Source organism: Orcinus orca, chromosome 12, assembly GCF_937001465.1.
Source record: "Orcinus orca chromosome 12, mOrcOrc1.1, whole genome shotgun sequence".
Lineage (NCBI taxonomy): Eukaryota > Metazoa > Chordata > Mammalia > Artiodactyla > Delphinidae > Orcinus > Orcinus orca.
Window position 1 is genome coordinate 88,778,958 of NC_064570.1, and position 16,779 is coordinate 88,795,736.

Here is a 16,779-nt window from a genome sequence, read left to right on the forward strand (position 1 = left end):
GTAAGTTACTAAAACACTTTTTTTTTTAAATAGACGTATTTAATTATTTATCTTTGGCTGCCTAGGCTCTTCGTTGCTGTGCACGGGCTTTCCCTAGTTGCGGTGGGCGGGGGCTACTCTTTGTTGCAGTACGCGGGCTTCTCATTGTGGTGGCTTCTCGTTGTTGCTGAGCACGGGGTCTAGGTGCGTGGGCTTCAGTAGTTGTGGTTCACGGGCTCTAGCACGCAGGCTCAGTAGTTGTGGCACATGCTCTTAGTTGCTCCGCGGCATGTGGGATCTTCCCGGACCCGGGCTCAAACGTGTGTCCCGTGCACTGGCAGGTGGATCCTTAACTAGTGCGCCAACAGGGAAGCCCTACTAATACACTTTTAACTTTGCTTTTCACGTATGTAAAATGGTGAGCCTTGACTGATATAGAATATGAGATAACCTAGCACTGTTCTTAACACATATATGTAGTTAAAACTTTTTGGCTCTCATCCCTCTTAAACAGCCTCTATCCTCTTAATAATGAATGTGTCTTTCAGCTAGCAGAGCACCCCAGAGCTGACCACATTCTGGCAAGAGATATAGGATTCTTTTTCTTACTAGGGGTTCTTTATACCTGATAGTTGAAGTGCACTTAAACATGAACAACTCTTGTTTATACTGTAGATGGACGAATTTTAGAAAGTAATATGCAGGAATTGAGCTGCCTTACCCTCAAGAAATATAATTCGATAGTGGTGGCTAGAACGATAAACAGTGTTTGGACAGGGAGTCCATATTGGATGTGTACTTCCTGTACTCCCATTCGTCTATTAAGAATAAAGAGAATCCTTTCAAAATGTGTTTTAAAGGGCAGTTATTTCTTTCTGCCTCATTTAAGTTACCTGCAAGAAAAAGACAATCTCCTGCATCCTTGTTTAATAGGCTTTTAATATAAAGCAGATAATTTTTTGCAACATTTCCCAAACTTTTCATTATCGAATTGGCTGAGGCTTCTCAACGATTATCATTTCACAACAATATCTCCATCTTCAGCTTCTTTCAATGAATTGGCCTAATAGATGTGCCATTAAAACAGAGCTTCACTCTCAACGTATTTTTAATTTTGTATTCAAACGGTATGAAGGATTCAGCCATAACAGTGAGTGGATTTCTGATACATGCTACATGATGGATGCAACTAAGTGAAAGAAGGCTACATATTGTATGGTTCCATTTATATGAAATGTCCAGCAGTGGCAAATCCATACACACAGAAAAGATTCTACATTCGTGGTTGCCAGGGGTTTGGAAGAGAGGGAACTAGGGAATGACTCCTTAAAATGGGTGTAGGTTTCCTCTTGGTTGATGAAGATGTTTTGCAGCTCGGCAGTGGTGATAGTTGCACAACATTGTGACAGTAGTAAATTCCACTGAATGGTACAGTGAATTGTAAAATGATCCAAATGGTGAATTTTGTGTTATGTTCATTTTACTACAATAAAAAGGAGAAAGAATTCGGGAAAGACTTAGAGTTTGGGAAACTAAGGTGAACTGGTCAAGAAAAAGACAGCTCTATTGTTCAGTTTTCTCTCAGCTCTCCCAGTGCATTAATCCTCAGCAAAAAGTAGGCTGAACTTGTAGATGATAGTCATTCAACACAGTCCAGGGAAAAGTAAATAAAGTAAAACCCAACTCTTCTTCTTTAGCACATGTATGAAAGGTTAACTTGCTGCTCAGCCACGTGGACCTTCATGAAGACGTTTCACTTTAGGTGTCCTCTACTTCAGTACTTTACTCACAGCTCATTCACACATGTAGGCAACAGCATTCCTTAATTCGATGGAATCTGCAGCACTGGTTGTGATCAGTCTCATGAAAAGAAAAGGAAAGGTGGCGCGGAAGCCAAGGGAAGAGATTTTCAAGACAGAGACGTTGTTTAAGATCTAACTCGGCTTGGCGGTCACAAAGATAAGGATTGAGAAGTAGTCCCCTGGACTTGTCAACGGAGAAATCATTGGGGGCTTCAAGGAGATCAGTTTCACGAGAGTAGGGGGGCAGAAACCAGATCGCAGTGTGGATGGGAGGGGAGAAATGGGGGGCAAGTCAAGAAATTGATGGCAAAGGGAAAGAAGGGAGGGGTGGATAGGAGGACAGGAGAATGGAATGGAGGAGAGCATTTCCTTGTGGCTCTTTAATATGGCTGGGAGGGGCCAACAGAGAAGGAGAGCGTGAAGATGTAGGAAGAGGGGGTGGCATCCCGAGCCCAAGGAGGACTGGCCCCTGTCTTCAGCTCCCACCAGCTGGATGGTCCCTCCCTCTAGCTTTCCACGTAGGCTGTGGAAGTTGCCCCTTGCCTCCTTGGATCAGCTGCCCTTGATTCGTTCGTCCTTTTCTTATTTCTCAGCACATCTGGGTCATACGTTATGTGAAGACAAACAAATCACCCCTGATGCTTAATTTTCTTGAAAAATCCCCCAGGCAGGTACCATTTTGGAGAACTACCTATTGTGCCTCAGCAAGCCAAAGTAGCCCATTTTTCCTCTCTCATTGGGAGAGATTGCTGTTTCTTGGAGAACCTGATGAAGAGGGTGACTCGCGCTTGAAATAACGTTGCTTGAAAAGTGCAAAAGGTGAGGTAGTTTGGCTCTGAGGGGCCTCTGAGGCCTGAGACTTCCTGAGAGATGGCAGACTCACAGCTCCCATTTCCCTCTGACCCTGGGCTATGAGCTCATCAAATGAGATGGTAAATAAAGTCACTGACATGGTTTAAAGGATAATTTTGTTCTCTCTTGTTCACTCAGAGCAAATTGAATGGAATTTGCATACAACATATGGATGAACCATCCATACGATGGGGCTTGACTATATCCTCATGGTTCCCCTTCCCTTTTCTACATCTGGCCCCTTTAGCTCTGCAGACTTAACCCCACACCATCAGTCCACCCAGTCGGTCCACTGGACGTCTCTTCCTCTTTCGCATCTGGTCGTTGTCGTCACCTTGTTCTCCACTACCGCCTCCTGCAGTAGCTGTTAGGTCCAGAGAGGTTGGTTCACTGTGAGCAAGTAACTGTCAACTCCATGGACAGGTGGAAGTGACTTGGCAGCCGGGATGCGCCCACCCTGAGTTCATTATACCCATGAGGGTCAAGGAGAATGGGGATGCAGCTGGTCTGCAGATCCCCGGCAGTTCTGAGACACATGTTCCTGGATCCACACGTTGCTCCATACCCAGCCTTGCCTTTCTTTTTTCTCTCTCTTGACTCCATCCAGGTTTCTGCTCTCCTTGTCCCTTTGGGGAGGGAGGCCAGTACCAGTCCAGGTGTAGTCCCCCAAAGCTTCCTACTTCCAAGCGTTACGTAGGCTTGTATATCCACTTGCTTGGGTTGCCCTGGCATTCGTGCCAACAAGTTGAGTGGTTTAAGCCCTAGGCTCTCTTTTCTGGCAAGAATGTGCCTAAAAATCTCCACCTCTGGTTTGGTGGCCCCTAAAAATTCCCAGTCAGTTTTGGTGAGGGGACACTTGGTGACAGTGTTGTCTTTCGAAATGAGTAGTTCCGTTACCGACGATACTTTGCTCCCCATACATTATTTATAAGGTTTCCCTGTTTGTATGTGCAAACTATTTGTGTGTATATTTTGAGAAATACATTGTACAGGCCTCTTTTTTATTTCTTCCACACACCCTAGAGATGTCATAGAGGCGGTAAATGTGTCCAACTTTTTGAGAAATTGGAACAATCAAGACTTACCTGTATGGAATGCTGTTAACGATGTCAATTCCCGCGACAGTACCTTTCATCTGACACACTTAGGGACTGTTAACAGATTAAAAGTAGTAAAAGACGCGGATAGAGAGAATTTTCATTATCTTGTGCACTGAAATCTTGGATTTTCGTTGGTTTGATTGGGCCCGAAAATGTATTTTTTTTAGTAGGGACATAGAAGCCTCTAGCGGTATTCTTAATAAAGCAAGGTGAGTTATAAGCAATCATCTGATGGAGGGTAAATGTACCACAGTCCAGTTTAAGAAAAATACAATATAAAAGTCTTACCATGGAAGAAAATCTTTATATGATCTTTTGTAAAAAAAAAAAAAAGGCTTCAAGAAACATAAAGACATGACACCATATTCAGTTTAAAGTCAGTGACTTGTAAGCAAGGCAAAGCAAAGACAGTCTGATTAAGGCCGTTGCATTGTTGTGGCATTTTTTAGGTCTCACCCATTTCTGTGGCCTTTTTAGAACCTAAGCTTCTAGGGCACAGGGAACTTCATCTTGACGTAGGGCTGAGCAAATGCACGGAGCATTTCTCAATAAGTAGGCATTAAATTCTTAGTCCAGAAGGGGCCTTGAGATGCCCTCTCTTTACTCCTTGGTAGAACTGTTTTAACCATCCCCCGAAAACAGATTTTTTTCTTTAAATCTCAAAATTCAGAGAGTCCACAATCAGAAGTTACTTCTCATATTGCCATGTGGTCTGCTGTGGGCATCTGTCGAATGGTGTGAACTCTGCGTGGGGAGTCTGGCCTACCCTCGAGGCCCATGGTTTGGGCTGCGGTGGTGCCATGCTGTGCTCAGGGGCCTTCTTTTTTGGAAGTCTGGGCTCCAGTGAGCCTTGGTCATGCTCTTTTATGGAACCTTGGGTGCTAGACCACTCTGACCCTCAGTCTCATTTGCAGGTTCTGGGGAGGATTAAATGAGCTCATGTGATATCCAGGTGACTGAGGCAGAGTCGGCTCGGGATGAATCTTTGCTTCGTTTTCATTAGCTGCGGAGAAGACGATGACAGCTTGGTGCCTCTCCAACTTTAATATGGGTATGCCTCTCTTGGGGATGTTGTTAAATGCAGGCTGGTATTCAGTAGTTCTGGGTGGGGCCTGGATTCTGTGCTTCTAACAAGCTCCTAGGTGACGGTGACGCTGAGGGCAAGGGTTTGGCACCTGCGTTTCTCCCTTTCCGGAAGAGCAGGATGTCTGCCGCACCCCCACCCGAGAGGAGCAAACATCCGCAACGTGACTACTAGGAACCAGCTTCCCTCACAGGCAAGGGACCTGTACCACTGCTCCCAACCATCCTGTCTGAGGCGCAGCAAGCCAAAACACTGAAATGCTGAGGTTTGCAGCAAAGAGGAGGTTTATTCACAGGGCAGCCAAGCGAGGACGTGACGTGACAATAGGTCTCAAATCTGCCTCCCCAAAGGCAAGGGGCTTTGGGTATCTGTGGGATAAAGAATAAAGAAGCAGGGCAGTATGAGGCATGGGGAGCGTGAGGAAAGGTGATTGGAAAAAGGTGTGCTCATCATTGTTCTGAGCTGGCGTAACTAGGCTACAGGCCTCGGCACATTCTCAGGCTGGAGTTGGGGAAAACAGGAGCAGAATGGAAGATGACAGCGTGTGAAGGAGGTGTGGTGTCCATAGGTTCGGGGTCTGACGTGCTTCCTGCTGAAGCACCGATGCCCATCAAAGCCGTAAATGGGGTGCTGGGGAAAACAGGAGCAGAATGGAAGATGACAGCATGTGAGGGAGGTGTGGTGTCCATAGGTTCGGGGTCTGACGTGCTTCCTGCTGAAGCACCGACGCCCGCCAAAGCCGTAAATGGGGTGCTGGGGAAAACAGGAGCAGAATGGAAGATGACAGCGTGTGAAGGAGGTGTGGTGTCCATAGGTTCGGGGTCTGACGTGCTTCCTGCTGAAGCACCGACGCCCGCCAAAGCCGTAAATGGGGTGCTGGGGAAAACAGGAGCAGAATGGAAGATGACAGCGTGTGAAGGAGGTGTGGTGTCCATAGGTTCGGGGTCTGACGTGCTTCCTGCTGAAGCACCGATGCCCGCCAAAGCCGTAAATGGGGTGCTGGGGAAAACAGGAGCAGAATGGAAGAGGACAGCGTGTGAAGGAGGTGTGGTGTCCATAGCTTCCATATTAGAGGTACTGCCTGCCTGATCTGAGAGCAGAGAGTGAAAGTGGGAGAGCCTCTTCCTAGATTCTAACTCCTCTGAATTTATAGCACTGGCTCTGCCTGGCTTTATGACATATCCATTGTACGTGTCACAGAGAAAGAGCGGGCGGGGCAGGGGGTGAGGCAGGGGTCACATGCAAGCCCAGCTGGTGGCTTAACCCCGGCCCAAAGGCAAAGGGCGGGGCCCCTTCTGGACTTTCTAGTGGCTGGGACGTCTGGCTGTGGGTGGCAGGTGTTTGGCACCAGCTGGGCCACCATGCGGAGACTGTTGGGGACTGTGGAAGCCTCCTCCAGAGCTCACCCTTCCTGGGGACTGGCTCTGCAGGCCCCTCAGCCCTGCGTATGTATCGGCCAGGCCTTCCCCACCACGGGGCCCAGAGGCCAGAGCCTGCTCAGACCTGAGGGCAGGAGGCAGCCAGAGCTTACCAGGGTGTGGGCCACCTCGTCCGGAGACCTCCCCAGCTCCTCTGCGAGACCTGGAGACAGGATCGCCTTCTCCAGGGCTGCTCAGCTGCCAGCATCACCATGAGCCAGGTGGCCAAGGTTTCTGAGCAGGAGATGCAGAGCCCTGATCCGACTGGATGCTGCAGCCCACGATGTCTCTTCCTGGCAGATAGGTTCTTTCTTCACTTCTTGTTTGAAATTTGGTAAAAGAACATTTAACCCTTGGCCTGTCCTTCAGGGTATATAGATGGTAGTGGCTTAGCCGGGATTCGATCCAAGCCTGTGTGATTCCAGAGCTTGTGCTCTGGACTGTGGTGCCTCCTTATCGTATATGCTTCATGTGTTACTTGTTTTTTTTTTTCTTGTAGTCCTTATGGTACTTAGCCCTAAGTGCCATACCTGTAACGAACAGCTACACTGCCCTGTAGGAGGTCTTCTTTTGTTCAATGCCTGAATTGGTCATCCACCACACTGTGTTCTAATCTCAGAAGATACAGGTCAGGGACCATCAGTTGTCAGCATGGCACCATTCCATATTTCGAATTGAGGCTTGAAGCCCGTATTTTCCCTTTGTCTAGTTTGAAGGATCCAGATATGTAAAGATGATATTCTAGATAAATCATGGGCTATCCTGAAAGAAATTCACCAGTGAATTGTTCCGTATGGATTAGAAGCCAGCTTCTCTGGCCTTCCTGGAGTATATCCAGTAAGGCGTCTCATTCATGTCTAGAAAGCAACTATATCATTTATTGCAACTTCAGCGTGGAGCGATGTGTTGGTATAAAGTACGATCAACACAATTTGGTCATTGTGAGTATGACAGCTGGGTCCACTCTTTACTACACATATGTAACTCTAGGGATTCTTATGCCCAAGAAGGAGGAGACGTACTCTTGGCTGTCTAGGACAAGGGAAGCATGTGTTGTTATTCAGGAGCTGGAAGCTTCAGCATGACAGGTAGGAATTGAACAATCGTGGTCTATACATCACTTGACCTTGCTTAAAACTTGTTTCTTTGGCTTGCTTCATTGGAGTGTTTTCTCCCTCCTGGGCTGACATTGTCTGTTATGTATCACTCATGAGACATACAGAAGTTTCAGAACCCAAAATCATATAAATCAGTAAAAATGTATATATATATATATATATATGTATATATATATATACAGATATATATATATATACGTGTATATATATATATATATATATATAAAAATCTATTGAAACTCACACTGGGCTTAATTCATATATTCCAAAATCAGTTTGACCCTCTGCTCATGAGATTCTTTTTATGGTATGTCCCAGCAAATCTGGGCTTCCATCCCCAATAAATTTTGGGGTTGAAGGACACAAAAGCTTTTGCTCAGACCTAAATTCTGTCTGAAACAAAGGGAAATATTATAAGCCCTTTGTAACCTCTCCAAGAGCAGAAATGATTTACAGCTGTGGCATTGAACCATAATTCCTCGATCTCATTTGAGAAGAGTTCAGTTAGAAACAGTGTCTTGATTTTTGTTTCTTTTGTTTCTTCCCTGTTTTCTTGTCTTGCTTACCAACAATCCATTGTAATTCATGAGTTAGTATGGCAGCAGGCTGAGTGTTCCCTGGAGCTCATTAAATGAAGTGTTTTTCCTAAAATGACGTTTGTCTCCTTGTTTTCAGCCCCTCTTCTTTCCTCTGCCCTTGACTATAACCAGAGCTCAGCAAAAGCTGAGTGACTTTGTGCAGACCTTACTTAGGCTCAGCCTTTTTTTCTTCATTATTTTATTCATGGCTCCTCCATTTCATTGCTTGCCTTTTCGAAATGTGTTGAAATCTTTCTGTGGTTGATGACTTCCAGAATATCTTGGCTTTTATTGGTTGATTAATTTTGGTATTTCTACAGTTTTATTTAGATATGGGTTCAGGAGGAACAGAAAGTAAATATATTTCCTAGTCTGCCATCTTGAGCTGAAAATCCCTGTGGATTTTAGCATCCAATGTTCCCATGGGAAAACACCCAACCATGGCCTTAATAGATGTAACACTCAAGATTTCAGCTTTTCTTGAGCAATCACTCAGGATTTCATATGTGGTCATTTCTAATGGGGAAATAATAACTATCTCATGACGTTGATTTGAGGATTAAATTAGATAATGAACATGAAAATGCTTTGTAAGATTTAAAAATCTGTAAAACTGTTTTTTGTTATTATTTGATTTGTTGCTATTTCAACTTCACTTGACAGTTGTTTATGACCTTGCGTATGTGAGAAAATGTCCTCTGGGTTATTTTTCTGAAAGCCAGAATGTATTTTTCAATAGCTCAATGGAACTGGCATCATTTGTGAAGGTTAAGGGTGAAGGGGTAAATGTTTCTTGACACCTATCACTTTACAGTGTTTTCAGGAACTAACTGACTCATGTATTCCTCTTCCAAATTTGGTTGAGGACCTCCTACCAGCCACATGCTTTACGTCAGGTGTTGGAAAGCATTTTCTGGATTTTAAATATCTTAGGCTTTGTGGGCCATGTACAGTTTCTGTAGCTTCTCCTCCTCTTTCCTCTTCAACAAGCTTTCTAAACGTGAGAACCATTATTAGCTCACAGTCCCACAGATCCAGGCTGAGAGCCTGATTTGATTCGTGGCCATTATTTGCCAATTCCTGCTCTGCGTCTTCACTGAGGAGGGGGACCATGTTTGAGTAATCAGTTCTTTGAATCAACTGTTGGTCTTCTGGGCCTTGTCCTTGCTCTCCTACAGTCTCTAATCAGCGTGGCATCCAGAGAGATCTTGTTAAAACATAAGTCAGATCATGTCACTCAAATTTCTTCAGTGGCTTCTTCACAGAAAATGCAAACTCCTCAGAGTGCCTCCACAGACCTAGACATCTGGGCCTCTGTTTCCTCTCTGACTGTTTCCTTCTCCTCTCCAATTTGCTCGCTCTGTTTTCCACACGCTGACATCCTTTCTGCTCCTTGGATACTCCAAACCTACTCTTGCCTCATTGACTTTCTGCCGCACGCCAGCCGCAGAAAGAGGATTTCACTGCCCAGGGTCAGAAGGGAAGGGGTGAGGAACTGAAGTAGCACTGACGAATGGGGTCAGAAGCCCATGGGGTCAGAAGCCTGCAATGAGAAGCCTACTCACCGCAACAAAGAATAGACCCCCGCTCACCGAAACTAGAGAAAGCTCGCATGCAGCAATGAAGACCCAATGCAGCCAAAAATAAATAAATAAAACATAAAGTATAGAATCTTAAAAAAGCAACAAAAATCGATAAAGAATATTATGAGAATAGAATCACAGGCCAGTTTCTCCTTTGAACATGCATGCAAAATGTGTAAAGAGAAGCACAAACTGTATCCATGGTATGTAAAACAATCATATATCAGCTTTATTCTGGCAATGCAAGGTTGCTTTAATGTCCAAACATGAAACTGATCCCAGGAATGAATTAGAGTGGGGAAAGAAGTCATTTACAACTGAAATCTTCGGACTTCCCTGGTGGTCCAGTATTTAGAACATGACGCTTTCACTGCTGGGGCCCTGGGGTCCAATCCCAGGTCAGGGAACTAAGATCCTGCAAGACACGAGGCAGGGCCCCGAAAAAAACAAAAAAGGAAAGAAAGAAGTCTTAACCAGGAGACGCACAAGATCGAATAAACATAACAGATAACACCTTATGAAAAGTAGGTGAAGATTATGGAATATTCTAAAATTTAAAACAAAAAGAAACTTTTAAAGATTCAAAAGGATGTGACAAATATTGTACATAGGCAAAAATAAAATGAAATAAAATATACAAATGATGGGAACCCAAAATTCCAGACGCCCAAGTCCTGTCTCTGAAGAATCTCATTCAATGGGTTCAGGATTTCCTCTATATTTAAAAACCTACAGGTGATTCTGGTACGATTCACAGACACAATGTAAAGCTTCTCTTTTACAGGAAAGAATACCAGATTATTTTGTTATCTCATAGTTATACTAACAGGTTGTACTATTGACGGATAAGTCCGCTGTCAAAATGCACCCCCACTAGGGGTAAAAAAGGAACTAGTAGTCTCTACTGCTACTTGGTGGCAGCATGCATGTATTGCCAGGGCAATTATTGTAGCAATCCAAATTAGTGGAACATTTTAGAATTGGAAGACTACATACAGATCATCTAGTCAAGCTTCCAACTATTAAAGTTGTGAAAACTAAGGCCCATATAAATGACATGATTTATCTTCAAAGAGCATTAGTGAAAGTATGAAATAAAAAATATCTCTGAACTTTTAATTTAGTGCTGTTTTTATTAATCTCAAGTATTAGCTTAAACTTCAGTGTGACAGATTTGGGATTGAATTCTTGCTCACGTTTACTGGTTGCGTGCCTTTTAGTAAGTTACTAAAACACTTTTCTTAAAAATAGACGTATTTATTTATTTATCTTTGGCTGCCTAGGCTCTTCGTTGCTGTGCGCAGGCTTTCTCTAGTTGCGGTGAGCGGGGGCTACTCTTTGTTGCAGTACGTGGGCTTCTCATTGTGGTGGCTTCTCGTTGTTGCTGAGCACGGGGTCTAGGTGCGTGGGCTTCAGTAGCTGTGGTTCACGGGCTCTAGCACGCAGGCTCAGTAGTTGTAGCACATGGTCTTAGTTGCTCCGTGGCATGTGGGATCTTCCCGGACCAGGGCTCAAACGTGTGTCCCGTGCACTGGCAGGTGGATCCTTAACCACCGCGCCAACAGGGAAGCCCTACTAATACACTTTTAACTTTGCTTTTCACGTATGTAAAATGGTGAGCCTTGACTGATATAGAATATGAGATAACCTAGCACTGTTCTTCACACATATATGTAGTTAAAATTTTTTGGCTCTCATCCCACTTAAACAGCCTCTATCCCCTTAATAATGAATGTGTCTTTCAGCTAGCAGAGCACCCCAGAGCTGACCACATTCTGGCAAGATTTATAGGATTCTTTTTCTTACTGGGGGTTCTTTATACCTGATATTTGAAGTGCACTTAAACATGAACAACTCTTGTTTATACTGTATTAATGGATTTGATGGACGAATTTTAGAAAGTAATATGCAGGAATTGAGCTGCCTTACCCTCAAGAAATATAATTCGATAGTGGTGGCTAGAACGATAAACAGTGTTTGGACAGGGAGTCCATATTGGATGTGAACTTCCTGTACTCCCATTCGTGTATTAAGAATAAATAGAATCCTTTCAAAATGTGTTCTAAAGGGCAGTTCTTTCTTTCTGCCTCATTTAAGTTACCTGCAAGAAAAAGACAATCTCCTGCATCCTTGTTTAATAGGCTTTTAACATAAAGCAGATAATTTTTTGCAACATTTCCCAAACTTTTCGTTATCCAATTGGCTGAGGCTTCTCAACGATTATCATTTCACAACAATATCTCCATTTTCAGCTTCTTTCAATGAATTGGCCTAATAGATGTGCCATTAAAACAGAGCTTCACTCTCAACGTATTTTTAATTTTGTATTCAAAGGGTATGAAGGATTCAGCCATAACAGTGAGTGGATTTCTGATACATGCTACATGATGGATGCAACTAAGTGAAAGGAGTCAGGCATGAAAGGCTACATATTGTATGGTTCCATTTATATGAAATGTCCAGCAGTGGCATATCCATACACTCAGAAAAGATTCTACATTAGTGTTTGCCAGGGGGTTGGAAGAGAGGGAAATAGGGAATGACTCCTTAAAATGGGTGTAGGTTTCCTCTTGGTTGATGAAAATGTTTTGCAGCTAGGCAGTGGTGATAGTTGCACAACATTGTGACAGTAGTAAATTCCACTGAATGGTACAGTGAATTGTAAAATGATCCAAATGGTGGATGTTGTGTTAATTTCCTTTTACTACAATAAAAAGGAGAAAGAATTCGGGAAAGACTTAGAGTTTGGGAAACTAAGGTGAACTGGTCAAGAAAAAGACAGCTGTATTGTTCAGTTTTCTCTCAGCTCTCCCAGTGCATTAATCCTCAGCCAAAACTAGCCTGAACTTGTAGATGATAGTCATTCAACACAGTCCAGGGAAAAGTAAATAAAATAAAACCCAACTCTTCTTCTTTAGCACATGTATGAAAGGTTAACTTGCTGCTCAGCCACGTGGACATTCATGAAGACGTTTCACTTTAGCTGTCCTCTACTTCAGTACTTTACTCACTTGAGCTCATTCACACATGTAGGCAACAGCATTCCTTAATTCGATGGAATCTGCAGCACTGGTTGTGATCGGTCTCATGGAAAGAAAAGGAAAGGTGGCGCGGAAGCCAAGGGAAGAGATTTTCAAGACAGAGATGTTGTTTAAGATCTGACTCGGCTTGGCGGTCACAAAGATAAGGATTGAGAAGTAGTGCCCTGGACTTGTCAACGGAGAAATCATTGGGGGCTTCAAGGAGATCAGTTTCACGAGAGTAGGGGGGCAGAAACCAGACCGCAGTGTGGATGGGAGGGGAGAAATGGGGGGCAAGTCAAGAAATTGATGGCAAAGGGAAAGAAGGGAGGGGTGGATAGGAGGACAGGAGAATGGAATGGAGGAGAGCATTTCCTTGTGGCTCTTTAATATGGCTGGGAGGGGCCAACAGAGAAGGAGAGCGTGAAGATGTAGGAAGAGGGGGTGGCATCCCGAGCCCAAGGAGGACTGGCGCCTGTCTTCAGCTCCCACCAGCTGGATGTTCCCTCCCTCTAGCTTTCCACGTAGGCTGTGGAAGTTGCCCCTTGCCTCCTTGGATCAGCTGCCCTTGATTCGTTCGTCCTTTTCTTATTTCTCAGCACATCTGGGTCCTACGTTATGTGAAGACAAACAAATCACCACTGATGCTTAATTTTCTTGAAAAATCCCCCAGGCAGGTACCATTTTGGAGAACTACCTATTGTGCCTCAGCAAGCCAAAGTAGCCCATTTTTGCTCTCTCATTGGGAGAGATTGCTGTTTCTTGGAGAACCTGATGAAAAGGGTGACTCGCGCTTGAAATAATGTTGCTTGAAAAGTGCAAAAGGTGAGGTAGTTTGGCTCTGAGGGGCCTCTGAGGCCTGAGACTTCCTGAGAGATGGCAGACTCACAGCTCCCATTTCCCTCTGACCCTGGGCTATGAGCTCATCAAATGAGATGGTAAATAAAGTCACTGACATGGTTTAAAGGATAATTTTGTTCTCTCTTGTTCACTCAGAGCAAATTGAATGGGATTTGCATACAACATATGGATGAAATATCCATACGATGGGGCTTGACCATATCCTCATGGTTCCCCTTCCCTTTTCTACATCTGGCCCCTTTAGTTCTGCAGACTTAACCCCACACCATCAGTCCACCCAGTCGGTCCGCTGAACGTCGCTTCCTCCTTCGCATCTGGTCGTTGTCGTCACCTTGTTCTCCACTACCGCCTCCTGCAGTAGCTGTTAGGTCCAGAGAGGTTGGTTCACTGTGAGCAAGTAACTGTCAACTCCATGGACAGGTGGAAGTGACTTGGCAGCCGGGATGCGCCCATCCTGAGTTCATTATACCCATGAGGGTCAAGGAGAATGGGGATGCAGCTGGTCTGCAGAGCCCCGGCAGTTCTGAGACACATGCTCCTGGATCCACACGTTGCTCCATACCCAGCCTTGCCTTTCTTTGTTCTCTCTCTTGACTCCATCCAGGTTTCTGCTCTCCTTGTCCCTTTGGGGAGGGAGGCCAGTACCAGCCCAGGTGTAGTACCCCAAAGCTTCCTACTTCCAAGCGTTACGTAGGCTTGTATATCCACTTGCTTGGGTTGCCCTGCCATTTGTGATAACATGTTGAGTGTTTTCTGCCATAGGCTGCCTTTTCTGGTATCCTTCCTTCCTGAAATGTCAGAGGAAACCATTGAGAGGGCGTAACTGCCAGTTGACGTGAGAGCTGGACCCGGGCAATCAGAGTCTCCTCACCCCTTCCCCTGACTTTGGAATATACATTCTGCCTGCCTTTCCCACAGTGGGAACCATTTTTCAGAACTCAGCATTGAGAGAGTAATGTGTTCTTGAGACCATGTAGACAGTACACGTGAGTGAACCCTGTTAAGGTCTCTGTGTAAACTCAAGATCCTGGTGTATGGGTGCTGAGATCTATTCATCTTTCAGCTGAAAACAGCAAGCCTTGCAAGCAGGTTCCCTTGCTTGTTAAAACTGCCACTGACTAGTCTGGAGCGGGCTGCCTCTTTCTTCTGTCTCTCGTTGCCCTCTGTGTATAGGGGCCAGTTTTCACACCAGCAGATAATCTTAATGCTTTGTTTTCTTCGAAGTATGTACAAGTCAAATAATGCTTTTGTGAGGAAAATTATACAGCATTATACAGAGAACGAAACATACACTTTCCATTACATCTTTGATGTACTAGTTGGTGTTAAATTGCCATGTTTCTTCACCCGTGTTCTTTGGTCTGTTTTTTTCATTCATGTCTGTTTTTCTTCAGATGATTTTCTAGTAATTTATACAAATATGTGAATCTGGATAAACTAATATATTTTACTCTCAATTTCAGGTTGCATCCTTTCCTCTCCAACAATCCTTGGGGTGCTGTTTTCAATATGTCCATGCAGGAATTCAAAATAACAAAAATGTTTTTGAAAAATAATGTCGTAGGTTGACAGAGTGATTTATAAATTATAGCATACACTTATGCTCTTAATTCTTCCTCACAATCCTGCTTATCATGGCTGGAATTGCTGCTACACCTGTGGGGTCAGCTGGGGGCTGGCTGTAGTCAGGCCGGGGGCCTGACTGGGCCACATGTCTCTTATGCCCCAGCTAGTAACTGGGGCTTGTGCTCATGGGGGTAGCAGGGCTCTGAGAGGGAGAGTAGAAGCATCGTGGGGCCTAGCTCTGAGCTGGCACACCATCGTTTCTGCTGCCTTCTATTGGCCGTGGCAAGTCACCTAACTTCAAGGGAGGGGAAATTAACTCTGCTTCTTGATGGGAGAAGTTGGAATGTCACATTGCAACGAGTGAGGACACAAGGAGTCAACCTGGAGCCATTATTGCAATTTGGGATGGCGCTTGGTGCGTTCCTTGAGGAGATCGTCGAAAACCATTTTTCAAACATCACAGGTTCCTATAAATCTCCACCTCTGCTTTGGCAGCCCCTAAAAATTCCCACTCAGTTTTGCTGAGAGGACACTAGGTGACAGTGTTGTCTTTCCAAATGAGTAGTTCCGTTACCGACATTACATTGCTCCCTGTACATTATTTATAAGGTTTCTCTGTTTTTATGTGCAAAATAATTCTATTTTGAGAAATACATTGTACAGGCCTCTTTTTTTTTCTTTCACACACCCTAGACATGTCATAGAGGCAGTAAATGTGTCCAAATTTTTGAGAAATTGGAACAATCAAGACTTACCTGTATGGAATACTGTTAATGATGTCAATTCCCGCTACAGTACTTTTCATCTGAGACACTTAGTGTCTGTTAACAGATTAAAGGTAGTAAAAGATGTGGATCGAGAAAATTTTCATTATCTTGTGCTCTGAAAACTTGGATTTTCATTGGTTTGAATGGGTCTGAAAATGTATTTTTTTAAGTAGGGGCATAGGAGTAGGGGAATATCTCTACCTAGAGATAGAAGAGTATACACTTAGAGATAGAAAAGTATACTCCTATAGACAGAAGCATATACACCTATAGATAGAAGAGTATACACCTAGAGATATAAGAGTATACACCTAGAGATAGAAAAGTATACATCTAGAGCTAGAAGAGTATACACATAGAGATAGAAGAGTATACACCTAGAGTTAGAAGACTATACACCTAGTGAAAGAAGAGTATACTCCTAGATATAGAAAAGTATACTTCTAGAGATAGAAGAGTATACTCCTAGATATAGAAAAGTATACTTCTAGAGATAGAAGAGTATAATCCTAGAGATAGAAGAGTATACACACAGCGATAGAAGAGTATGCTCTTATAGATAGAAGAGTATACACCTAGAGATAGAAGAGTATACATCTAGGGATAGAAGAATATACTCCTAGAGATAGAAGAGTATACACCTAGGGATAGAAGAGTATACTCCTAGAGATAGAAAAGTATACACCTAGAGATAGAAGAGTATACACCTAGAGATAGAAGAGTATACACCTAGAGATAGAAGAGTATACTACTAGAGATAGAAGAATATACACTTAGAGATAGAAGAGTATACACCTAGAGAGAGAAGAGTATACACCAAGAGATAGAAGAGTATACTCCTAGAGATACAAGAGTATACACCTAGAGATAGAAGAGTGTACACCTAGAGATAGAAGACTATACACCTAGAGATAGAAGAGTATACTCCTAGAGATAGAAGAGTATACACTTAGAGATAGAAGAGTATACACCTAGAGATAGAAGAGTATACACCTAGAGATAGAAGAGTATACACCTAGAGATAGAAGAGTATACACCTACAGATAGAAGA

The 16,779-nt window shown here is 43.8% G+C and overlaps 1 long non-coding RNA gene across 9 annotated transcripts in view; it reads left to right on the top strand.

The window, feature by feature from the left end:
• Positions 1-15,812, top strand: part of LOC125960632 (uncharacterized) — a 107,755-nt gene extending 91,943 nt beyond the window's left edge. For 8 of the 9 annotated variants that reach the window (XR_007470490.1, XR_007470491.1, XR_007470492.1 and 5 more), the window contains exon 2: positions 14,859-15,812. This is a non-coding gene — a long non-coding RNA (uncharacterized LOC125960632). Of the gene's footprint in view, positions 1-4,647; positions 4,785-14,858 lie in introns of those variants that run through there. The other variant, XR_007470489.1, reaches the window with a different exon arrangement.
• Positions 15,813-16,779: the final 967 nt, after the last annotated feature.